We start from the raw sequence: 21,270 nt of genomic DNA, 5'->3' as shown, positions 1-21,270 counted from the left end.
AGTCACGCAAGTATAAAAGGTACTTTTGCAAGAAAATCATGTAAACAAGCCTTTCTGGCTCTTGGGCTTCATCCCTTTCCTGTGTAAGCAGCACAAACACTTCCCCTAGGACTCACTTCCAGCTCCGTGTTTGTGTGCTCAGAGCCGTGTGTGAAGGCAGCAGTGCTCCAGGACAGGCCTTCCTATGTGATGCTCGAGCACTGTCATTTCAGAAGCTGCTCCAGGCGCCAACTCCAATGATTATTTTGAGTGGACATGGCTTTAAAACACTTCCGACCTTTGGAGCCTTCTCTCAGGCACCTCTGCGAAACCCAGGGAAGAAAAGAATCACAAGCAACAGGACTAATTGGCCTCCAACACCCAAGAACTTATCGGCCATCTACAGCAATCCACCCCGGGAAGCAGAATCAGGCAGGGCTGACAAGTGGGCAAGCTTCCCTGCCCCACTTGGCCAGGTCCTGTTCTTAGCTGTAAAAAACTAAAGCACACCAAACGGGCGTGTGCATTCTCGGGCTCTCCGGGGGGCTGTGTTACATCACCTGCGTTCAGTGCTCTGGAACCGCTGTGTATGGGCTGGATCGGGACGGCTGTTGGCCAAGGACAGGCGAAGGAAGAACGAGGACCAAGCTGGTTGCTGATTAGTTACCGGTTATTCAATCTTCCATCTTTCTCATCTCCCTCACTCCCAGCTCCGTCCTCTTTCTGGATCAACTCCAGCCTCTCTGGATTCTCTCGTCTCTCTCCCAACTTGTCTCTCCCACCTTGCCCTCTAGGCTACACCCAGCCAGGTAGCAAAATCAACATAAGAATGCCCTTCCTGAGGGTCATCAGGTTCAAAGGCAATACTACCTAAGGGCATTCCAAAGCCCTTCCTGACTCTTAAGGTGTTTTTCTCCTTTCCTTAGTCCAAATACTCATTAACATCTTAATACTAGTTATTTTTGGATGGACAAAGCAAGAGATACATTGAGGCTTGCAAGGCAGCTCTCCTGGCAACATCTTGCCACAGACTCAGACTGCAGCACTCAGGCCAGATTAATCATTCCTCACCCTAGCAGGGTCCAAATTTAGTTATCACTGTTTGGATCATGACAACATTTGTCCATGACCAAGCTCTTAACTTATAGTTAAGCATTAGGCACTTTGGCCAGGCCCATCTCGATGCCAGGGTAGCACACAACTCACCTGGGTCCGTCCTGTCCCTCGTCGGGACCCTGATTTTGGGGGTGCTAGGAAGTAAGGGCAGCTGAGGCTTAGGTCGAGAGAACAGATGCCCAGGAGGAAAATATCATGTAGAGTCAAATGACTCCCAGGTTACAAAAGCATAGCATTTGCTAAGTCTTCCTGTGTCCATACAAAAAGGACATGGCTCTGAATAAACTATGCAAAGGACTCAAGGAGAAGAGAAAAAAAATATTTACAAGTCAACAGAACACTAAGAAAGAAGCTACAAATAAACACAGAGGACTCGGAGCACTGTAACGGGAGTAACCCAATGAACCTAAACTACCTGAGGCTATGTAATCCTACACTAAGCAACAAAGCAAAGTTCTGAGGATCAAATCTTGTTGTCTGCACACTTTGCTCCAGCCTCTCCTCTGGTGTCAACCTTCTTCTGTTAAAGGGACACAGTGTCTGCACCGTCTCACGACCAGGAGTGTGGTCCGTTGGCCAGAGATTGCTAGCCTTGCAATCTCCTTGTATGCCCCACATGTTGCAGAGAAGGAAAGGAGAAGGGAAGCCACTGGCTGAGGTCACAAAAGGCTTATGTATGACCTTCTGTGTCTCCTCAGCTGCTCCAGGGTGGACACCTTCCCTGCAGGCCTCTGGTTTCCACATCGAAACAGGCGCATCAACTGACTAGGAGACTGATAGATGAAACTGAAGACTGGAGGGTTTGGGCCAAGAATAATTCAGACAGAGGCAGGCCGAGCGGTATGAGAAGAAGCTCTGGGCAGCCACTTGGCAGCTTGGATATGCTTCCACGTTCCTTGGTCCACCGCTTCAACTCTAAGATGAGGAGGAGAAAACCTACCTACATAGTTGGAGGATTTAGTAGGATTTCGCAAGCTGGATGTACTTGTTTTGGAGGTTCTTCTTAAAGAACCACCAGAGGTACTTGTTTGGGTGGTTTTTCTTAGTGTAGTTAGCCAGGAGCAAATGCAGGATCCCTGAGAAGGGTCACAGAGGATAGTGTCCTGAAAGGCAGCGGCAAAGCACAGGAGAGCCAGCCCACGGCTGCCACCCCTCGCTGACACCGAGGATAGAAAGTTCCAAGAGTCAGTGGAGAGGGCATAGGAGGGGAAACGGAGCAGTTCCTAATCTCAGGCTCATTCACCTGTCATTAGCCCCGGGGTTCTGCCCATCACCAGCAGGGACCACACCTCCTGTGTCCACTATTGTCCTCAGCGGAGGGACCCTTTCCTTGCTGACCTGCCTTTAGCTGAGAACACAGGAGCATCCCACAGGCCAGGGGTCCTGTCCGGGTAGGAATGAGCGCTACCCTGGCAGCTGCCCACCCACACGCCAGCTCTCACCCACTGCCAGGCCGGCAAGGTACAGTGGAGATGCAGAGTCCAGCGGAACTGTGAGACCAGAAAGACCACTGCAGCTGGGGGCACAGAGCTGGCAAAGGAAAAGGCTGCCAGAGCTCTGGGGGCAAGTTTCCCTCTCACCTGGAACGATGGGGGTGGGCGGTGGGCTTTGGCTGATTGCCAGGTGCTTTTCAAGAACCTCATCCTTAGGGTCAAAGGTAGGCCTATTGCCTAGGTTTCTGGCTCTGATCCTAGGGAACAGGTAAGCGTGCGTGCGTGCGTGCGTGTGTGTGTGTGTGTGTGTGTGTGTGTGTGTGTGTGTGTGTGTGTGTGTGTGTGTTTTCCAACTCCAGAACTGAGGGCATCTTCCAAGTGTCAGTTCTGTGACGGCCACTGACCCCTGCAATTAAACAGTGGATTAATGACCACACCAGAAGGATCTTCCATTTTACAAAATAAAGAGGGAAACATAATGCAGAGTACTGACCACTATGCCATTAAGATGAGCTAGATGCAGTGTCCAACAGCAGATGACTGGGTAAAGAAACTGTGGACCATATAGCACTGTAGCACTGCTGTCCCATTGTTCATTGATTTGCTTGAGCGGGCATCAGTAACATCTCCATGTGAGACTTGTTACTGTTTTTGGCATATCGAATACACCATGCGGAGCTTGCCAGCTCTGCTATGGGGGCAGGATACTCTCGGTAGCTTGCTGGGCTCTCTGAGAGGGACGGAGGAATTCAACCTGGGTCAACCACATGCAAGACAAACGCCCTACCTGCTGTGCTATCACTCCAGGACCATATATACAATAAAATACTATTTTGGCATAAGAAAAGATGAAAGCATGCCATTTGTTGCTACGTGGATGGATATACATGAGTGAAGTTAGTCAGAGGGAGAGGAACAGACTCAGCATGATCTCTCATATATAGGATATAAAGTAACGTAATAATGATGCCAAATACAATGGAAATAAAGAACATAAGAAATGGCGTTTAGAAGAAAACACGCCACTTAGGGCTGGGACAGGGAGGGGACAACAACTATGATGGAGGATGGTAGAGGGAAGTGTTCAACCTAGAAGAGGTGGGGGATCCTGAAAGGTGGTAAACTGTGATGCATTTTCAGACATCACAAATTGCATGATTTCGTCTTGTCATTGTGCACCTGTGCTATAGCTTCTTTATTCAGTCGTGTTGTGTTCTTGACATTCAGAACACCCGTCAGCAACACCATAACGCAAAACCTTCTATACAGACATACATATATATGGATATATATGTATATGGGTGGGGAGCGGGGTGATTGGTGGAGGGAAGTGAACACTGGTGAAGGGATCAGCATGGAAATATTGTATGCCTAAAACCCAATCATGAATAGCTTTGTAGTTTCATGGTAACTCAACACATTTTTTTAAAAGGGGAAACCATTGGTGGCACATATGGAAAAGAACAAAAAACACCATTGTTGGTGTGGATGTGGGGGAAAAGGCACCCTCGTGCCAGTAGGAATGTCAACTGGTTCAATTTCTCTGGAAACGAAAATGGACGTTTCTCAGAAAACTAGGAACTGAGGTTCCACGCAAGCCAGCAATTCCACTTCTTGGCATCCACCCCAAAGATTCAAAAAGACATGTGTGCTCCTGTGTTCATTCAGCACAAGTCACAGGAGTCAAGATCTTGAAGCAAAGCGAATGTCAAGAGCACGGCATGACTGAATAAAGAAACTATCATGCGGATACACAATGGAATATTACTCAGCTCTAAGACAAGACGAAATCATGCAATTTGCCACCACTCAGGTGTATCTGGAGAGTACAATGCTGAGTCAAGTCAGCAAGAAGGCAGATGCCAATGACCTTTCCCTTATGTGAGGTATAAAGAAACATAGCAAGGGAGTAACAATGGTCCAAGACGATTGAACCTGCAAACTGGCTTACAGAACGGGGCTTAGCAAGGTGAGTGGTGGGCTGGTTGCAGGAGTTGGTGGGAGGTTGGGAGGAGCTGAGACTTCAGTGGAGGGAACAGGACACTCTGGTGAAGGGTTTGGTGTTGCAACGTGAGATACATGGGACCCTATCATAAACAGCACTATAAATCATGGTGCCTGAAATAAATTTTAAAAAAGAAAAGAAGGAACAAGTTTAGGTGATGAAACCAGCTCTGGGACCCCAAAGATGTGGGTGTGAATTCCCAGTCGGATCACACGTGGAGAGCGATACTTTTCTTTACCAAGTGAAGGGAGTGACCTTCGGTCCCCTGGGACCGCAATCCTGTCCCGGGAGAGAGCTGCCTGCAGGGGTGTTCCGCACAGGTCAGAAGTGGGCACGGCCTGTGGCCCCTCCTCAGAGTTTGTGTCTCAGAGTCTTGAATTGGGGAGGGGCATTCGCAGCGGGACTTCAGACAGTAGAACTCAGGAGCTTGAGTGCTGATTCTGGGGAGTAAGGGGGCCTCCGGGTACCCAGACGGTGTCACCTATCTAGTTAACATGTTAAATATGTTTAACGGGTACTTGGGGAGACCCCACACCCTCTGACCTGGTGAGACCCCACTCTTCCAATGAATCAAGGCCGCCTACCTAGCAGAAAGAGACATCTCTGAGACGCTGGAGGGGAGGAGAGGTGGGCTCTGGGGTCAATGTCCTTCACATCTGGCCCAGCTGACCACTCGACCCCTGCTCAGTCCTCAGCCCCCAGGCCAGTTGGGGTGCTCTTCCACCCAGCTGAACCAAGCCTTCTGGATCCTTGAACGTGGGAGCAGAAGAAATGAGTCTCCTAGCTTGAGTGTGTGTGTGTGTGTGTGTGTGTGTGTGTGTGTGTGTGTGTGTGTGTGTGTGTGTGTGTGTGTGTGTGTGTGTGTGTGTGTGTGTGTGTGTGTGTAGGGGGAGAGAGGGAGATGGGGGACAGGAAAAGAGGGAAGGAGAGAACAACGGAGAGATGGTGGGCAGGGTGAAGGGAGGGTCATTCACACTCATTTGAAATGTCTTTGAGAACTGACTCCAGTAGATTCCTGATAAGGAAGGTGGGAAAAGGGAGGGAGAGGAAAGAAAGAGAAGGGAGGAGGAAAGGACCTGACCCGTCCTGCCTGGCGCGCTCCCCTGAGAGACGCTGCCTGCCGAGCTATTTGGCTGTCTGGCTACCTGGCTGGTTGTCTGTGGTGTGGAACGGGGCACTCAGCTCACCCTCCCGGGCCTTCCTTAATCAGAGAACTGTGTCCATTGTGACAGAAAAGCCTTCATCTGAGAAGCAGCAGCAGCCAGTCCCTGGCTGGCCTGTATGGGTGACGGAGCACCAGAGGCCGAGCCTGGGTCTGGCCTATCAGAGCCTGCAGCTCAGAGGAGGGGGCCTTCTCTGCAGCTCCCTGAGGGTCCGGCCTGGAATGCCCCACGAAAGCTTCCAGGAGTCTGATGGGGACCCTGGCTCTGCTCCTGAACTCAGCACCCTCCACTTCACAGCAGGATGTTCTCCTCCGGGAAGGGGCAGGGCACACTCCCCGCGCCGGGCTCCCGCAGGCAGCCTGAGGAGACTCGGAGCTCTGTCTTGCCAACTGAACTTTACCAAGTGTGTCTTGTCTGCCTGTCCGTGTGCTCGGCACGGAGATAGCAGTGAGGAGGCTGCTCCAGCCCTCACTGCACTCACGGAAAAAGACACAAGCTGTGCTGTCAGGATGTCATGGAAACACCCAGTTACTCTCTCATTCCTTTTTCAGAAGCCTTTATGGAGCTCGTATGCTGGGCCAGGAACCACATTAGGTCCTGAAAGCTGATTTGGAGGAAAATCAGGTATGTTCTGCGCACGAGGAACACCTGAACAGATGATGAGGTGCATCCATTATTTTGGCTGAGTGTGAGAACCTTGCCAGGTTTTTTGTGCACTACAGTTTTTCACAGAAGCGCCACTCGGAACAGGACTGAGGAATCGTTATCCACACTGGAGGGCGACATTGGAAAAGGAAGCCAGAGTTTGGTTTTAATGATGAGGAGGCTCCTGCAGGAGGAGACGGAAGCAGCAGAGCCCAGAGAACAGGCCGGGAACCAGCCTGAGTCAGGGCTGTGGTTGAATCTGGATTGGGTGGGATAGTCTAGTGGGTAGGGCTTTTGCCCTGCATGTGGCCAACTCAGGTTTGATCTCCAGCATTATCCCATATCATCCCTGGGCACTGCCAGAATTAATTCCTGAGCTCAGAACCAGAAGTAGCCCCTGAACATCATCTGGTGTGCCTCCCCCACACACACACACAAACACACCAAATAACACAAGTGTGGACTAAGGGTGAGCTATTGCACCAGCCACTTACTAGCCATGAGACTAGAACAGTTTCCCGCTCTGAATCTGCACATGGTCCCTCTCTGTGACATGGGGACAATCATACATGTCTCAGAAGGTGGGGACAGACCCCCCGTGGTAAGGATTCTCCAAAATAGTCTCATAGGATTGGCATGTGGAAAGAACTAGGTAAGCGACTGCCACCCAGCCACAGGAGGACCCTTCTCAAAAGCAGAACCAACGCGGCTCCCAGGGGGAAAGCAGGAGACGGTGACAACTGCAGGAGGCACCTACTCGCCGGCTGCCTTCGGGCCCAGGCCTCAGGGTGGGGCGAGGTGTGTCCCCACAGAACAGAGTGGCTCGAGCAGGGAGCCCCAGCTCTCTGGCCCCTGAAGAAGGAGTTTATCAGTCTGTCTCCAGCCAAGCCCAGGGAGCTCTCCCCAAAGAGATAAGCTCTTCCCATGGGCCTTCCTCCCACAGGGCAGGTACATCTTGTTTTGCAATAATAGCACCGTTTCTTCTAGCCATACAGATACTAAATGCTTATATTTGGGGAAATGTAGAGAAGTCAAAATGCTATTTTATAATTACCTTCAGTCTCGCCACCTAAAACCCTCAACCACAGCATTCCAGATTATTTTGAGTGCATTATTTTTTCTTTTTAAAAATAACATAGTTGTAAGCAAACTATAAATAGGCTTTTACTTTCTCACTAACATTACTTCATAAACTTTTATTAGACCTTATAAGCATCGTTTTAAAGCCTGCCTTTTCCTTTTGGTAAGATATCTTTCTATAATAATTTCTCTACTTTAAACTATTTTACAATATTATCAAGTCACATTAACATTTTAATATATTCCATATTCTTTTTTTTAAATTAATCACCATGAGGTACAGTTACAGACTTACAAACCTTCGTGCTTACGCATACAATGATGATTACTCATCCCTCCACCAGTGCTCATTCTCCACCACCAATGTTCCCAGTATCCCACCCCCTCACCCCCAACCCCCACCTCTGTGACAGGTGCATTCCCTTTTACTCTCATTCTCCCTCTGGGTGTTATGGTTTGCAATACAGGTATTAAGTGGTCATCATGTTCGGTCTATAGTCTACCTTCAGCACACATCTCCCATCCCGAGCGAGCCCTCCAAGCATCCTTTACTTGGTGGTCCCTTCTCTATCTCAGCTGCCTTTTCCCCCAGCATGTGAGGCCGGCTTCCAAGCCGTGGAGCAATCCTCCTGGTCCTTGTCTCGACAATCCTTGGGTGTTAGTCTCCCATTCTGTTACTTTAATTATATACAATATTCTTTAAGTTGAGTAATTTCACTAGACAATAACACCAAAATGTAATTTATATAGTTAAAGGATATAAACATTGATAAGGCTTTTAATACATATATTAGGCATCTTGAAATGCTTTATAGGGTTATTTTTACAGTGTTTGTAGAGTAAAAACTATATAAAATGCTGGATTGTAGAGATTAATAAAAGTAATGGGAAAATGATGTAACCTTCCACCCCCAAATAAGTACTTTGGATACTTTCTTATACTTACTTGCACACTATTCTGGGGTATATGTAGTATTTTTCACTCGTTTTCACTTATTTCTCCATATCATGACAAAAATCTCTTAACACGAGTTTTCATTACCACACAATCCTAATGCCTAGCTTGGTAGTTTCTGGGATCTCTCCATGCTGTCTCCTGGTAAATGACATGAAAATAGAAGCCGAGAGGCAGCCAGCCCCCTTTATGGGAAAGACCCTGCCTTATTGGGAGTCACAGAAACATTGTGATAAAGCAAAACTTTACACCCTTGTCTGAGGGTTTACTATGCTGTTGTTGCAAGCCTTCTGTGTTGATATTCTTGTTAGGCAAACAAAACAACCTTCTTGCTTGCTAGGCAAACTCACGTGCCTCTAGATACTCACACAGCACCTGGTGGCTTGCGAGTCGCTGCAGACACCAGAGAAGTGAGGGCCTTGTGCAAGGACTCGAGAAAACATCAAGATCGAAATGAAAGGCCTGGAAGCCAATGGGCCTTCCATGCAGGAATCAATCTGATTGCTTCTGTTCTGGAACTGACTGCTGGTTTGAGCATTTGGGAGCCATATGCGCATAAATTAATGATCTGCTGCAGGAAACCTGTGGAGATTTGCTCTCTGCTTTAGTATCAGCACAGGGAACGTCTCCATGACTGTGCCCTGGTCTCATCCTGGCCTCTTCCTGTCTCCCCTAAAATAATGTTGTCCTACAGGAAGTTAGGCAAGATAGAATTGAGCCGCTGGATGACAAAACCAAGATTTTAAACTCTTGGGTGAACTCAAACTCTTCATTTTAGAAGACGTTATGAAGATTTCTTTTTGTTTGTTTGTTTCATTTTGTTTTGTTTTGTTTTGCTTTTTGGGTCACACCTGGCAATGCACAGGGGTTAATTCTGGCTCTGTACTCAGGAATTACTCTAGGCAGTGCTCGGGGGACCATATGGGATACTGGGAATGGAACCCGGGTCAGCCATGTGCAAGGCAAACGCCCTACCCGCTGCACTATCTCGCCAGCCCCTCCCTCCTCTTTTTTGTTTTTTAAGGAAAGAAAAAGAAACCAGGACATAAAGAAGAAAAACTAACTTACTAGCTTGTCTAATAAAAGAAATGTGGCATAGTGGTAGACACTTGCCCTTATGTCTATGAGACCCTGGACTTAATCCCTGGCACTGCAGAAAAAGAAAAAAAATGTTCAATGCAGCTAGCTCTCCTGTTTAGTTGTGGCCAACAACGTAACCTGGGAACTTCCAACCTGTCCAGCCCAAGGTCATGTATGCAGTTCTCCAAGCCAGTCTCAGCTGTGACTGCAGTGAGCTTTGTCTGGTTCTGGTTTGGTTTGGTTCCGTTTGGGGCCGCACCCAGTGGTGCTTAGGACTTACTCTGGGCTACGCACTTGGGGATCACTCTGGTGGTGTCAGGGGACCGCATATGGGGTACATATGAGGTACAAAGCTCCACAGGACCAGGGGACTGCAGGCCAACAGTGCCTGCTCCGCCAGGAGTGCAGAGCCAGGAGTAACCCCTGTGCATCGCTGAGTGTGACCAAAAAAAAAAAAAAGCAGTGTCTGCTCCAGCACATGGTGCAGTATCTTGCACCGTCTATTTCCCCAAATACTACAGGGAGTGACACCCCAGGCACTGCAAGGTGTGGCCACAAAAAGAGAAAACAAACAAAAGTGTTATGATACTTATTTAAAATGATAATACCAGTCTGAAGTGGTAGTACGGCAGGTAGGGGGTTTGCCTTGCACGTGGCCAACCCAGGTTCAATCCCCAGCATCCCATAGGGTCCCCTGAGCATTGCCAAGAGTAATTCCTGAGTGCAGAGCTGTGCATTGCTGGGTGTGACCCAAAAAGTCAGAAAATAAAAAATAAAATAAAACGGTAATATAGACTATGTTAAGGGGGACTGCTGCAATGAGGCTTTCGAGTAGGGGAGAGAGAGATCAGGACCAAACACAGCAAAGCAAGCTCCGTGGATGGGGAATTATTGAAAGGAAACATTGTGTAAAGGGAGATTCTGACTAAACCAACCTGACACAGTGATTGCTAGAGGCAGTCATAATTAAGGCAAAAATTTTTTTACCTTTAAGGTAAAATATTTACTGGGGTTGAGGGGATATGGAATTTACTCAAAAATTTTTATTGGGTGATTTTTGCTAAAACTAGACAAAACAGGGGGCTGGTGAGATAATATAACAGGTAGCAAACTTGCCTTGCACATGGCAGACACAGGTTTGATCCCCAGGACCCCACATGTGGTCCCCTGAGCACCATCAGGAGTGATCCTCAAGCATAGAGCTTGGAGTAAGCCCTGACAAAACAAAACACGACAAAATTAAGTTAGACAAAGAAAAGCAGACATGGAAACCCCAACGTCAGGGGTTAGTTTTAAAAAAAGAGTTTCAGACAAATGCAACTGGAGTTAGGGCCAGGAACAGAATCCAAAGCAATCACATTTTCTAGGTCTCCAAACTGAGCTAGATTTTTAGAGGGTTATTGGCCAACTTAAGTACAAAGAACAGGGCTGGCCTGGGTAATAAAAAGTCTGGAAGCACCATCCTTACTTTCAAAGACATTTATGGAATTTCTCCTGCATGCCATTTGAACAGCCAGGACAAGAACACCGAAGTTACTGTCCCAAAGACCAGTACATTCTCCTGTAAATTTAGGGAGAGACTGAAAATGAGTTAGGAGATAAAAACAGTCTATATCATTATAAGCACACTACAAAGTAAGATAAGAGGGAACTGGTGGAGTGAGATATAATCTTTAGAGCAATTAGAGAAGCGGAGGGAAAAAAATCAAGATTCTGTGAGTATCACTTCTATAACAAGAAGAATTAGAAGGTGAGGGTGAATCCCTTCAATCCATTGTAGTGGGTCCACCCTGAGAAGGTGGGAACAGAGTCAGGAAGGAAATAGAAACAACCCCTTCCAGAAATGATTCTGTGACAGGGAGCACAAAATCACATGAGAGAGCCAGTGGAGGAGAGAGTTAGGGAAGAATACACTTTAAAGAGGTACAGAAGGGCTGGAGCAGTTATACAGCAGGTAAGGAGGTTGCCTTGCATGCATCCGATGTAGATTCCATCCCCATCACCCCATATGGTTCTTCCAAGCCTCACCAGGAGTGATCCCTGAGCACGAGTCAGGAGCAAGGTCTGAGTACCTCCAGATGCAACTCCAAAGCAAACTAAGACAAAGATTCACAGTATTAAGACACAACTGTGTGCTGATGAAGAAGAGGGAAGAAGATGAGCAGAGAGAAACACAGCAGGTGGAGATGGATCTGGGAAACAGGAAGAGGACCTGGTCTTTGGGGTCGGGGGCTGCTTCTCAGAGAAACACTGTAACTAGAAAGAGCTGCCAGTGAGCGGGTTTGTAGATGTGGTGATAGGCAGATTTTTTTTTTTTTAAAGCTTCCACGTTCTTAATGAGAAGCTTCCATTTTCTTAATCATAGTTTCCATTTTCTTTTTTTGTTTCGTTTGTTTTTGTTGTTGTTTTTTCTTTTTGGGTCACACCCAGGGAGTTACTCCTGGCTCATGCACTCAGAAATCACTCCTGGCGGTGCTCGGAGGACTATATGGGATACTGGGACTCGAACCTGGGTCAGTCGCGTGCAAGGCTAACGCCCTATCCGCTGTGCTATCGCTCCAGCCCCAGCTTCCATTTTCTTAACGGAGAATGAGACTGAAGTTGGATGGGATGGGGTCTGAGTAGAGAGGAAAGATACAAAGAAGCTTCCTTGGAAAACAGAATCATAGTTACTGGGGAAGCATCAAAATTGCCAGGCAGAGTAGAGAGCCTGTAGGACTTTTGTGCAGGCTCAGCTGGCTACACTTAGCTACAAATCTCTTGGGAGAAACTAAGAGTTTAAATGGGCACAGGAAAAGCTGAGGTGCTGGAGTTTCAGGGAAGAGTTTAGCACCTCAATAGTAAGACTCATGGGTGGTTTTAGAAGCAGCTGCTGGACAAACAAATTCCATCTCTCCAAGTTAAATTCCATGCACATAGCATCTTACCGGCAAACCAATATCACCCCCACCGTGGTGAGTGGTAGGTAGAGGTGTCAGTCACTAAAACTGTGATATTTTTAGAGAGAAAGGATCCTAGATGGATAACTGTAGCACTGCATTGTAGCACTGTCGTCCATCCATTTGCTCAAGCAGGCACCAGTAACGTATCCATGGTGAGACTTGTTACTGTTTTTGGCGTATCGAATATGCCCTGGGGAGCTTGTCAGGCTCTACCATGCAGGCGAGATACTCTCGGTAGCTTGCCAGGCTCTCTGAGCGGGATGGAGGAATCGAACCCGGGTCAGCCACGTGCAAGGCAAACGCTCTACCCGCTGTGCTCTTGCTCCAGTTCAGATGGATAAATATCATCATAAAATAATCCTGTTGGTGCTCAGGGCTCACTCCCGGCTCTGCGCTCAGGGATCACTTCTGGTGAGGCTCAGGAAACCCTCTGAGGTACCGGAGATGGAACCCAGGCCCGCTGCATAGAAGTCAGGTGCCCTACACACTTTACTATCTCTGCAGTCCAGAATTAATTAATGTGTTGTTGGGAGGGGGGCCCACACCCAGTGGTGCTCAGTGCTTACTCCTGGAGATGTTCAGGGATCACTCTAGAGGTGCTCCATATGGGGTGATGGGGATCAAACCTGGGTTAGTCACATACAAAGCAAACGCCCTATCCGCTGTCCTATAGCTCTGGCCCCAAGAATGCGTGTTTTCCCAAGCAATATTCAACTTCTCTGGGACCAACTCGGAGAAAGTGGGTCATTGGATTGAGTTAAGTAAGTATTGTTGAATAAGGGGATTATAGTAATTAGATATTACACAATCACAGGAGGAGCTGGGGAAGCAAATATCCAAATTTAGAACTGGAGGCTCACAGAAGAACTAACAACCAGTCCTGGCACTGGGACATGAGTCGGCATTAGCAGGAATTCTGGAAGCTGGCCACGTCTAGCTGCTAGGACAAAGGCAAGCAGGTCCCTGGAAGGTTTTTGCTTCTCCTTGGCCACTACCTCTGTGCTTCACGCCAAAGTGCCTTGGTAGACCTGGAGTCACTTTGGTCGGCAGGTCTGGAAGTTAAGAAGAAAGACCCAGATAAAGGAATCCTGAGAGTAAATCCTGGGAGCTCTGGCACTTCTGCCCACCCCCTAACCAAGAGCAGTCAGAAAATGATGCCTCTCTTTCTCTTTCCCTTCCAAATCTTGCACAACTTCACTTTTGACCAACTCTCACCCTGAGTCATTCATCGAATGGAATTCTGGGTAAAAGTTACTAGCATGAATGAGTCATTGGTAGAAAAATAGAGCATGGTGAGCAAAAAGGAAGGAAAAGCAGACAAAAGGATTTAGGGTATTTTCAGGGAAGTGACGATAACAATGGACCACAGGGGACCACATGGACTGACAAAAAAAAAAAAAAAGACTCCCCCTAGGGATGCACCAGCAGAGTAAGTAAATCATAAGGATACATGAGAAGTAAGAGAGAGGGAGGGTGGGAGGGATGCTGGGTTTATTTGTGGTGGAGAATGGGCACTGGTGAAGGGATGGGTTCTCAAACTTTGTATGAGGGAAACATGAGCACAAAAATGTTTAAATCTGGGGACTGGAGCGATAGCACAGCGGGTAGGCCGTTTGCCTTGCACGCGGCCGACCCGGGTTCGAATCCCAGCATCCCATATGGTCCCCTGAGCACCGCCAGGGGTCATTCCTGAGTGCATGAGCCAGGAGTGACCCCTGTGCATCGCCGGGTGTGACCCAAAAAGCAATATATATATATATATATATATATATATATATATATCTGTAACTGTACCCTCACTGTGATTCACTAATTAAAAAATAAATAAATTATAAAAAGAAAGAAAGAAAGAAAGAAAGAAAGAAAGAAAGAAAGAAAGAAAGAAAGAAAGAAAGAAAGAAGGAAAGAAAGAAAGAAAAGAGAGGGGCTGGAGCAATAGCACAGCGGGTAGGGCGTTTGCCTTGCACGCGACCAACCCGGGTTCGATTCCCAGCATCCCATATGGTCCCCTGAGCACCGCCAGGGGTCATTCCTGAGTGCAGAGGCAGGAGTAACCCCTGTGCAGAGCCAGGTTGATGCAAAAAAAAAAAAAAAAAGAAAAAAGAAAGAAAAGAAATAAGAGAGAGTCAGAGATATAGCTCAGGGGTAGAGCACTTGCCTTGCATAGTTGAGAGTTCAATTCTAGTTCGATTCTCAGCACTGCAAAATAAATGAATTAATTCATAAGGAGCCAGAGAGACAGTACAGGGGTAACTAAGGCACTTGCCTTGCATGAGACCCTGGAGGTTCCCAAGGCCCCAGGCACTGGGGCCCAGACAGCCCCCAGCAATGCAGGTCCTCGCCTTGAGCCACTCACCAATGGACTGGCAGAGACTCACCGGGAGTGTCCCCCCACTCCCAGATCTCTTGGGAGGTTTCCCACTCCACCCCCCAAATAAAGGAATACATTTTTAAAAGACTAAATCAAAATAAGGTGGTCAGGGATAAGACATGAATTTCAGATTCGGGTGTGGCATGGTTTCTAGTAATGTCTATTCTGAGTTTCCAGTCCTGGCTAAGACCAGCATATTAGAAGAATCATCCGCAGTGAAGTCAAGGGTGCTTGATGATGGTGTTCAGGCGAGGCCAGAGAGAAAGTCCCGAACCCAGAGCTGAAGGGACCCAGGCGTGTGGGGCGGTGACTGAGGCAGCTATTATTAGGGTAGCAGGAGCAGAGGCTGAAAGAAGCTGGGAAGTTTGAAGCAGGAGAAAGTGAAACACTTTAAAATGGCTACTGGAGGGGCCCGAGCCATAGTACAGCGGGTAGGGTGTTTGCCTTGCACGCAGCCGACCTGGGTTTGATCCCCAGCAGCACTCCATGTGGTCCGCCGAGCACCATCAAGAGTAACTACTGAGCACACAGCCAGGAGTAACCCCTGAGCATCATTAGGCGGGACCCAAAAAGAAAATAAATTAATTAAGTAATTCATTCAAATGGCTACTGGAGCGCACTACATTAGATAGAAGGCAACCAATCTCATTGAGAAAATATTAACACACAAGGCTGAGCCTGTAACATGTTAGTAATCTCTTATACAAGGGCTTAATGGTGCCAGGGTGAGATACAACAATCTTCACACACTTTCTTCTAAGGAAATCTTTTTTGATCATTTTTAAAAAATTAATCATAACGAGCAACACAAAATAAAGCATTTCGGGCCTGCTATTGGGGAAGGCTTGGGTGGTAGTTGGGAAAATAGGAAATAATTGTGGTGGGAAGGTGTAATGGTGGTGGGATTGGGTTGGAATATTGGATGTAATAAATCACTGTGAACAATTTTATAAGAATAAAATAAAATAACAACAACAACAACAACAACAACAACAAAAATACACCCCAAACAAAAATCAACAACACCAAAATGGCAGCTGGGAGCAGGGGGTGGTCTACTCACTCTACCACCCTGAGATACTTAAAGGGCAAGTGACTGTCTCACAGAGCACTGCAGGGGAGCCAGGGCCTGGAAGAAGGCAATGAAAGGAAGTAGGAGGTGCGTTCTCTGTATTCTCTGCATTGCTGGCAGAGGTGACAGTGCTGGGCCCCTGAGGAGAGAACTCTGGCTGAGCACGAGCTCTGCATGCAGGAGGCCCATGTTCAAGCCCTAAGGCTGCAGCATCCCCGAGCACTGCTGGACCAAAACAAACAGAGGTGAGGGGCCAGAACTGTGAGTGCTGTGAGTGCCTGTCTTGCATTTAGGAGACCCAGTCTCAATCCCTGGAGAGAGAGAGAGAGAGAGAAAGGGGGGGGGGGGGAGAGAGAGAGAGAGAGAGAGAGAGAGAGAGAGAGAGAGCTTGTATTATGAGAAAGTGTAATAAAATGTACATCCAGAGGGGTGGCTAGAGAGTGATTTGGATCAAAGGTTATACTAGAACATTTCCGTTTTGGGGCTGGAGTGATAGCACAGCGGGTAGGGCGTTTGCCTTGCATGCGGCCGACCCGGGTTCGATTCCCAGCATCCCATATGGTCCCCTGAGCACTGCCAGGAGTAATTCCTGAGTGCATGAGCCAGGAGTAACCCCTGAGCATCACCGGGTGTGACCCAAAAAGCAAAAAAAAAAAAAAAAAAAAGAACATTTCCGTTTTAAGTGTCAGAGATCTAACGCTGATGAAGCAAAAGAGAATGTTTGCTCATAATTGAAAGTCCATGCCTGGAGCCTCCGGCTTCTGTCCAGTCCCACGAGGAAGCCACACTATCTCCTCAGCGTGGTGTCCCAACTCTTAGCTCGCCCCTTCGAGGCGACATTCTCACACAGCTTCTCCCGCCCGAAGCAGCTCCCAGCGGGCTCCGTCTCCATCACTTGCCTCTTTTCTTACACATGAATGAAGCTCCTGTCTGAAGCATCCACAGTGCTGAGTGCAGGTGCCACCAACGGGCCAGGCTAGGGCCCAGCCCTGGAGGCAAGAACCTGGCAGAACCACAGGTGGGCAAATAGGGGAGTCATTCTTCCAAAGAAAACAGTGCTGCTGGAGAGAGAGAGGACAGCGGGATTTGCCTTGCACACCGCTGATCGGGGTTCAATTCCCAGAACCCCATATGGTCCTCTGACCTTGCCAGGAATGACCCCTGAGTGCAGAGGGGTAGGAGTAAGCCCTGAGCACAGCCAGGTGTGGCCTAAAACAAAGAAGGAAAAAGAGAGAAAGAAAGAAAGCAGCTTAGGACCAGATAGTGCAGTGGATAGGGCATTTGTCTTACTGGGCAATGTAGCTCCAATCCTCAGCACCCCATATGATGCCCTGAGTACTGCCAGGAGTGATCCCTGAGTGCCGAGCCAGGTGTAACCCTTAGCACAGCTGGGTGTGGCATGAATAAAGAAAGAAAGAAAGAAAGAAAGAAAGAAAGAAAGAAAGAAAGAAAGAAAGAAAGAAAGAAAGAAAGAAAGAGAGAGAGAGAGAGAGAGAGAGAGAGAAAGAAAGAAAGAAAGAAAGAAAGAAAGAAAGAAAGAAAGAAAGAAAGAAAGAAAGAAAGAAAGAAAGAAAGAAAGAAAGAAAGAAAGAAAGAAAGAAAGAAAGAAAAGAAGGAAGGAAGGGAGAAAGAGAAAGAGAGAAGGAAGAAGAAGAAGAAGAAGAAGAAAGAGAAGGAGAAGGAGGAGAAGGAGAAGGAGGAGAAGGAGAAGGAGAAGGAGGAGAAGGAGGAGAAGAAGAAGCAGAAGAAAAAAGGGAAGGAGGAGGGAGGAAAGGAGGACAGAAAAACAGCAGAGGTCAGGTAAAGAGAGCAGGCAACCGAATAGGCCAAACACACGGACAGTTACATAGATGCATGCAGAGCAGGGCGGGGAAGAGGGTCAGGGAGAAGTGGAATCAGCTCAGGGGACTTATAGTGTTCACTCAGGAGAAGGAAACCCCAGGCACCACTTCTTAGGGGAAGTTAGCAGCGGTCCTCTGAGCCGGGGAGGACCTAGCACCCCTGAAAGGGGGCTTTGGCCGCAGCGCCACCTAGCGGCGTATAGTGACTCAGCAGGGAAAGTCCTGCCCAGGAGCCGTCCCTGGGCTTCTCCCTCCCTGCAGGCAGTGCAGGGCCTAGCAAAGGCAGAGCTTTGGTTTTTAATTTTTTGATTTTCTTATTGTTGTTGTCGTTGTTTGTTTTGAGGGGGAACGTCCGGGGAGAAATGTTAAGGAAGATGCGACTGACAGCAGCTCAGCCGGAACAACTGAGCCCTTGGAAGAGAGAAGAGACGCTGACCCCAGAGTCCTTGCGCGGAAGCGTGTCCAGTGAGGGGGAGCAGAGGACAGCCGGGCGCCCGGACCCCTTAGCAGACTGGGAGGAAGCGGATTCCAACACACTTACGCCGCTCTGAAAAAGCACGGCGTGGGGCAGAAGAAGTGCAGCCCAGGTCCCTTCGGGGCGAACTTGAAGACCAGGCTCGGGGTGAGAGACCGAGCCAGGACACTTACAGTGTCTTGGTGACTTTAGTCACATAAGGAAGGAGGAAGAAAACTTTAAGTGGTATTGTTACTGGAAAAGCAAAATAATAGATTTCCCTGTGCTTGAGAATTGAGAATCTTGAGAATCGCATGAAACATTTGCATACGAATCTCAGAAGGTTGAGAAGTTAGAGCTCATTGGACAGTGGGAGTAGATGGGGTCAGGCCCGCCCCTGTGTCCAGGCTGCTCCTTTCACTGTATCGATGTCACCGTCCTGTGCTGCCCAGTCCAGTGCACGACTTCCTCAGTGCTGGCCCTCGCCATCTGTCTGTCCCCAGTGTACCATGATCTGGTCTTGTCCCTGGTCTTGTCGCTGTTCTTTGCCCAGTGTAGCTTTCCTAGTCTGAACTCTTGTCGCTGGGCCTCTCTCGGACTATCCCCTCGGGGTGTCCTGCCTTCCCAGCCTGGCTTAGCCCCCAGCCATGGCCTCGTGCCCCTGAGCAAGGTTCCTGTGCTCCCACCTGTCACTGTCTGGGCCTCCTACCTACTCTGCAGGCTGTCTGGGCATAGGTGGGTGTGTGAGGAGAGAAAGAGGAGGGGGAGAGAGAGAGACAGACAGAGACAGAGAGAAGAGGGGGAGAGAGAGTGAAGGAGAGAGAGAGAGAGAGAGAGAGAGAGAGAGAGAGAGAGAGAGAGGCGGGGGAGAGGGCAAGTCTGCAGTCATCTCCCACCCCCCAGCTCTCCCATAATCTACTCTGATTGGATCCCTTTACAATGGGGAGATTTAAACTGACCAATAAAATGAATCCGTTCACCTGGCACTCACTTCCCATCCCCCACTAGATTAGTGTGATGGCTAAATGCCTTCCATCCATTCTCACTTTTTATCCCCTCATTTGCCCCTCCAGACTCCTCCATCCCCTCCCTGCAAGCCCAACGCCTTCATGATGCTCACTGGATTGCCATCAAGGTCATCCCAACCACAGGGCCCTGCTACAGTGAACAGGGCAGAATCAAGTGACTCTTGGAAGAGAGAACTTGAGAAACAGATCTGCACAGGAACAAAGGACTAGATGAGCAACGGCCTGTACCAAAGAACCAAAACTCAGATCCAGGACCGAAATGAAGACCCACATCCATCCAGTTCCGTGTTGCCTACACTCCAATGAAGGAAATCACTGTATCACTGTCATCCTGTTGTTCATCGATTTGCTCAAGCGGGTACCAGTAAGTCTCCATTGTGAGACTTGTTGTTACTGTTTTTGGCATATGGAATACTCCACGGGTAGGTTGTCAGGTCCTGCCGGGTGGGAAGGAGACTCTCCGTAGCTTGCCGGGCTCTCCGAGAGGGACGGAGGAATCAAACCTGGGTCATCTGTGTGCAAGGCAAATGCCCTACCCGCTGTGGTATCACTCCAGGAAATACCACCACAAAAATCAATCCGTTTATTTCCACTGGAGGACCTACGTGTTTCCTTCTGGACTCCCAGAAACAAAAGAATCCTTTTAAATCGATGAAAGAACCCAGAGGACAAAGAATGTTTTCTTTTTCCCAGTTTTCAGAAAACTCAGAGTTTAGTCCTGCTGAATGATGCAGTGGAATTCGGCTCAGCCAGGGGCGGGCAGGGCGTGCTACCTGGTGGAAGGACCAGGGCAGCCTTGCTGGTGTGGGGGGCAGAGCCATCACTCGGGCGCCATCTAGTGGAGAATCTCGAAACAGGGCTGAGATAAAGATGGGGTCAGGCTGGGAAAAAGGCTGAGGCTGTAGAGGACTCTGAAACCCAGGTGGAGAGCCCTTCAGAGCAGCCCCAGGGAAACTCACTTGCTGTGCATGTTGCTGTCGGATCCCTAACGCTGAGCTTAATTCCCCTCTCAGCCTCACCTTCCAGACTATCAGGAAAGAAAGCTGAAGGGCTGCCCTTACTTGCCTTCGTATTTCCATTCACTTGGTCACAAATAAGAAGTAAGCTAATCTAATCTGGCAGTTGCATGTACAAACACACACATGCCACACCTATGGACAGGGTCACTCATCGGGATCTCTCCGAAATAACTCTGTTTGTTTTTAGTTACTATAAGCTACAAAGTTATTCATGATTGAGTTTCAGGAATATAATGTTTCAACACCAATGCCTTCACCAGTGCCCACGTCTCTCCACCGATGTCCCCAGTTTCCCTCCTGCCTCCCCAGCCCGCCTCTGTGGCAGGCAATGCCCCCCCGCCTTGATTTATAATACCGATGAGGTATAGCAGGCATATCCCTCTAGGGTCCCCTTCCAGTCTCATCTACCCCTACCTCCACACCCACCCCTGCAGGGGCAAGCTTTTTGCTGAAAACCAGTTCTCGTGGTTTTTGTTTCTATTATTGCCTTGGACATTGGTGAACAGCAGGTAAGAGATCGACAGGGAAGTTTTTGAAAACTTATCTGGCTGCTTGGGAAAGGCAGAGGCCAGAACCCAGGAAGAAACTGATGTTCGTGTATTCGTGCGAAGGGCCCTCGGTAAATGGAGCCTAGGAAATGCGGTGTCCCTAGAAGCATGTAGGGGACCAGGTCACCTTCAGGACCTCCCTCTTGCTCTCCTGTCCCCTCTGGTTACAGGCTGCCACAAAACAGCCCAGCCTCACCTTCTAACAGAGCAAGCAGTTGAGCAGAACCTGAGTGGGAAGCAGAAAGCAGATGTTTCAATGGTCAAGCCGCTGACCGGGTCTCGGGGTCAGATTTGAGAGAGTCTCTATGTCATTGCAATTTTCTCTGGTCGTCACTGGGTGACAGAGAGTCCCTAAGCTCACTGACTTCATTGCTGGAGCCACCTGATTTAGTTTTCATAATACAAACCGATGAATACTGTTGTTTTGTGACCTTATGTGCTTTAAATTGAAAATATAAGGGCTAGAGAGATAGTACAGCAGAAAGGGCATTTGTCCTGCATGCGGTCAACTGGATTCAATCCCTGCTGCTGTCTCAGGT

This window comes from Sorex araneus, chromosome 7 (assembly GCF_027595985.1).
Source record: "Sorex araneus isolate mSorAra2 chromosome 7, mSorAra2.pri, whole genome shotgun sequence".
NCBI classification, from domain to species: Eukaryota; Metazoa; Chordata; class Mammalia; order Eulipotyphla; family Soricidae; genus Sorex; species Sorex araneus.
This window is presented reverse-complemented; position numbering follows the sequence as displayed.